The sequence below is a fragment of the Chiloscyllium plagiosum genome, unplaced genomic scaffold (genome assembly GCF_037043375.1).
Source record: "Chiloscyllium plagiosum isolate Xiang-an unplaced genomic scaffold, Cpla_swu_hap1 HiC_scaffold_11, whole genome shotgun sequence".
Taxonomy (NCBI): Eukaryota; Metazoa; Chordata; class Chondrichthyes; order Orectolobiformes; family Hemiscylliidae; genus Chiloscyllium; species Chiloscyllium plagiosum.
In genome coordinates this window covers 74563367-74569366 of record NW_028270149.1, presented here as the reverse complement: position 1 = coordinate 74569366, position 6000 = coordinate 74563367, and positions in this window count along the sequence as shown.

The window sequence follows — 6000 nt, the reverse complement described above, 5'->3', positions numbered from 1 at the left end:
CAAATGCTGCAAACGGCCCCCAGACCCCACAAATACTGCATACTGCCCCCGGATCACAGACACTGCAAACTGCCCGCAGACCTCATAAACGGTGCAAATTGCCCCCAGACGCTATATACACTGCAAACTGCCCCGACTCCACAAACACTGCAAACTGCCCCCAGACCCCATAAACACGGCAAACTGTCTCCAGACCCCATAAACACTGCAAACTGCCCTGACCCCATAAACACTGCAAACTGCCCCCAGACCCCATAAACACTGCAAACTGGCCCCAGACCCCACAAACACTGCAAACTGGCCCCAGACCCCATAAACACTGCAAACTGGCCCCAGACCCCATAAACACTGCAAACTGCCCCAGACCCCATAAACACTGGAAACTGCCTCCAGATCCCATAAACACTGCAAACTGCCCCCAGACCCGATAAACACTGCAAACTGCCCTGACTCCACAAACACTGCAAACTGCCCCCAGACCCCATAAACACTGCAAACTGCCCCCAGACCCCATAAACACTGCAACTGCCCCAGACCCCATAAACATGGCAAACTGCCCCCAGACCCCACAAACACTGCAAACTGCTCCCAGACCCCATAAACACTGTAAACTGCTCCCAGACCCCATAAACACTGAAAACTGCTCCCAGACCCCATAAACACTGTAAACTGCTCCCAGACCCCATAAACACTGAAAACTGCCCCAGACCCCATAAACACTGCAAACTGCCCCAGACCCCATAAACACTGCAAATTGCCCCGACCCCACAAACTCTGCAAACTGCCCCAGACCCCATAAACACTGCAAACTGCTCCCAGACCCCATAAACACTGCAAACTGCCCCAGACCCCATAAACACTGCAAACTGCCCCCAGACCCCGTAAACACGGCAAACTGTCTCCAGACCCCATAATCACTGCAAACTGCCCCAGACCCCAAAAACACTGCAAACTGCCCCAGACCCCATAATCACTGCAAGCTGCCCTGACCCCACAAACACTGCAAACTGCACCAACCCCACAAACACTGCAAACTGCCCCCGACCCCATAAACACTGCAAACTGCCCCAGACCCCATAAACATGCAAACTGCACCAACCCCATAAACAATGCAAACTGCCCCCAGACCCCATAAACACTGCAAACTGTCTCCAGACCCCACAAACACTGCAAACTGCCCCCAGACCCCATAAACTCTGCAAACTGCCCCAGACCCCATAAACACTGCAAACTGCCCCCAGACCCCATAAACACTGCAAACTGTCTACAGACCCCACAAACACTGAAAACTGCCCCCAGACCCCATAAACACTGCAAACTGCCCCCAGACCCCATAAACACTGCAAATTGCCCCGACACAACAAACTCTGCAAACTGCTCCCAGACCCCATAAACACTGCAAACTGCCCCAGACCCCACAAAATCTGCAAACAGTTCCCAGACCCCATAAACACTGCAAACTGTCTCCAGACCCCACAAACACTGCAAACTGCCCCCAGACCCCATAAACACTGCAAACTGCCCCAGACCCCATAAACACTGCAAACTGCCCCCAGACCCCATAAACACTGCAAACTGCTCCCAGACCCCATAAACACTGTAAACTGCTCCCAGACCCCACAAACACTGCTAACTGCCCCCAGACTCCATAAACACTGCAAACTGGCCCCAGACCTCATAAACACTGCAAAATGCCCCCAGACCCTATAAACACAGCAAACAGTCTCCAGACCCCATAAACACTGCAAACTGCACCAACCCCACAAACACTGCAAACTGCCTCCGACCCCATAAACACTGCAAACTGCCCAGACCCCATAAACACTGCAAACTGCCCCCGACCCCATAAACACTGCAAACTGCACCAACCCCACAAACACTGCAAACTGCCCCCGACCCCATAAACACTGCAAACTGCCCCAGACCCCATAAACATGCAAACTGCACCAATCCCATAAACAATGCAAACTGCCCCCAGACCCCATAAACACTGCAAACTGTCTCCAGACCCCACAAACACTGCAAACTGCCCCCAGACCCCATAAACACTGCAAAATGCCCCAGACCCCATAAACACTGCAAACTGCCCCCAGACCCCATAAACACTGCAAACTGTCTCCAGACCCCACAAACACTGCAAACTGCCCCCAGACCCCATAAACACTGCAAAATGCCCCAGACCCCATAAACACTGCAAACTGCCCCCAGACCCCATAAACACTGCAAACTGTCTCCAGACCCCACAAACACTGCAAACTGCCCCCAGACCCCATAAACTCTGCAAACTGCTCCCAGACCCCATAAACACTGCAAACTGCCCCAGACCCCACAAAATCTGCAAACAGTTCCCAGACCCCATAAACACTGCAAACTGCCCCAACCCCATAAACACTGCAAACTGCCCCCAGACCACATAAACACTGCAAACTGCCCCAGACCCCATAAACACTGCAAACTGCCCCGATACCACAAACATTGTAAACTTCCCCAGACCCCACAAATGCTGCAAACGGCCCCCAGACCCCACAAATACTGCATACTGCCCCCGGATCACAGACACTGCAAACTGCCCGCAGACCTCATAAACGGTGCAAATTGCCCCCAGACGCTATATACACTGCAAACTGCCCCGACTCCACAAACACTGCAAACTGCCCCCAGACCCCATAAACACGGCAAACTGTCTCCAGACCCCATAAACACTGCAAACTGCCCTGACCCCATAAACACTGCAAACTGCCCCCAGACCCCATAAACACTGCAAACTGGCCCCAGACCACATAAACACTGCAAACTGTCTCCAGACCCCATAAAAACATCAAACTGGCCTCAGACCCCATAAACACTGCAAACTGTCCCCAGACCCCATAAACACTGCAAACTGCACCAACCCCATAAACACTGCAAACTGCCTCTAGATCCCATAAACACTGCACACTGCCCCCAGACCCGATAAACACTGCAAACTGCCCTGACCCCACAAACACTGCTAACTGCCCACAGACCCCATAAACACTGCAAACTGCCCCGACTCCACAAACACTGCAAACTGCTCCCAGACCCTATAAACACAGCAAACAGTCTCCAGACCCCACAAACACTGCAAACTGCTCCCAGACCCCATAAACAATGCAAACTGACCCCAGACCCCATAAACACTGCAAACTGCCCCCGACCCCAAAAACACTGCAAACTGCACCAACCCCACAAACACTGCAAACTGCCCACGACCCCATAAACACTGCAAACTGCCCCAGACCCCATAAACACTGCAAACTGCCCCCAGACCCCATAAACACTGCAAACTGTCTCCAGACCCCACAAACACTGCAAACTGCCCCCAGACCCCATAAACACTGCAAACTGCCCCAGACCCCATAAACACTGCAAACTGCCCCCAGACCCCATAAACACTGCATACTGTCTCCAGACCCCACAAACACTGCAAACTGCCCCCAGACCCCATAAACACTGCAAAATGCCCCAGACCCCATAAACACTGCAAACTGGCCCCAGACCCCATAAACACTGCAAACTGCCCCAGACCCCATAAACACTGCAAACTGGCCCCAGACCCCATAAACACTGCAAACTGGCCCCAGACCCCATAAACACTGCAAACTGGCCCCAGACCCCATAAACACTGCAAACTGCCCCCAGACCCCATAAACACTGCAAACTGCCTCCAGATCCCATAAACACTGCAAACTGCCCTGACTCCACAAACACTGCAAACTGCCCCCAGACCCCATAAACACTGCAAACTGTCTCCAGACCCCACAAACACTGCAAACTGCCGCCAGACCCCATAAACACTGCAATTGCCCCAGATCCCATAAACACTGCAAACTGCCCCCAGAACCCACAAACACTGCAAACTGCTCCCAGACCCTATAAACACAGCAAACAGTCTCCAGACCCCATAAACACTGCAAACTGCACCAACCCCACAAACACTGCAAACTGCCTCCGACCCCATAAATACTGCAAACTGCCCCCGACCCCAAAAACACTGCAAACTGCACCAACCCCACAAACACTGCAAACTGCCCCCGACCCCATAAACACTGCAAACTGCCCCAGACCCCATAAACACTGCAAACTGCCCCCAGACCCCATAAACACTGCAAACTGTCTCCAGACCCCACAAACACTGCAAACTGCCCCCAGACCCCATAAACACTGCAAACTGCCCCAGACCCCATAAACACTGCAAACTGCCCCAGACCCCATAAACACTGCAAACTGCCCCAGACCCCATAAACACTGCAAACTGCCCCCAGACCCCATAAACACTGCAAACTGTCTCCAGACCCCACAAACACTGCAAACTGCCCCCAGACCCCATAAACACTGCAAACTGCCCCCAGACCCCATAAACACTGCAAATTGCCCCGACACAACAAACTCTGCAAACTGCTCCCAGACCCCATAAACACTGCAAACTGCCCCAGACCCCACAAAATCTGCAAACAGTTCCTAGACCCCATAAACACTGCAAACTGCCCCAACCCCATAAACACTGCAAACTGCCCCCAGACCACATAAACACTGCAAACTGCCCCAGACCCCATAAACACTGCAAACTGCCCCGATACCACAAATATTGTAAACTTCCCCAGACCCCACAAATGATGCAAACGGCCCCCAGACCCCACAAATACTGCATACTGCCCCCGGATCACAGACACTGCAAACTGCCCCCAGACCTCATAAACGGTGCAAATTGCCCCCAGACGCTATATACACTGCAAACTGCCCCGACTCCACAAACACTGCAAACTGCCCCCAGACCCCATAAACACGGCAAACTCTCTCCAGACCCCATAAACACTGCAAACTGCCCCCAGACCCCATAAACACTGCAAACTGCCCCCAGACCCCATAAACACTGCAAACTGGCCCCAGACCACATAAACACTGCAAACTGTCTCCAGACCCCATAAAAACAGCAAACTGGCCTCAGACCCCATAAACACTGCAAACTGCACCAACCCCATAAACACTGCAAACTGCCTCCAGATCCCATAAACACTGCAAACTGCCCCCAGACCCGATAAACACTGCAAACTGCCCTGACCCCACAAACACTGCTAACTGCCCACAGACCCCATAAACACTGCAAACTGCCCCGACTCCACAAACACTGCAAACTGCCCCCAGACCCCATAAACACGGCAAACTGTCTCCAGACCCCATAAACACTGCAAACTGGCCCCAGACCCCATAAACACTGCAAACTGGCCCCAGACCCCATAAACACTGCAAACTGGCCCCAGACCCCATAAACACTGCAAACTGGCCCCAGACCCCATAAACACTGCAAACTGCCTCCAGATCCCATAAACACTGCAAACTGCCCCCAGACCCGATAAACACTGCAAACTGCCCTGACTCCACAAACACTGCAAACGGCCCCCAGACCCCATAAACACTGTAAACTGCCCCCAGACCCCATAAACACTGCAACTGCCCCAGACCCCATAAACACGGCAAACTGCCCCCAGACCCCACAAACACTGCAAACTGCTCCCAGACCCCATAAACACTGTAAACTGCTCCCAGACCCCATAAACACTGAAAACTGCCCCAGACCCCATAAACACTGCAAACTGCCCCAGACCCCATAAACACTGCAAATTGCCCCGACCCCACAAACTCTGCAAACTGCCCCCAGACCCCATAAACACTGCAAACTGCTCCCAGACCCCATAAACACTGCAAACTGCCCCAGACCCCATAAACACTGCAAACTGCCCCCAGACCCCGTAAACACGGCAAACTGTCTCCAGACCCCATAAACACTGCAAACTGCCCCAGACCCCAAAAACACTGCAAACTGCCCCAGACCCCATAATCACTGCAAGCTGCCCTGACCCCACAAACACTGCAAACTGCACCAACCCCACAAACACTGCAAACTGCCCCCGGCCCCATAAACACTGCAAACTGTCTCCAGACCCCACAAACACTGCAAACTGCCCCCAGACCCCATAAACT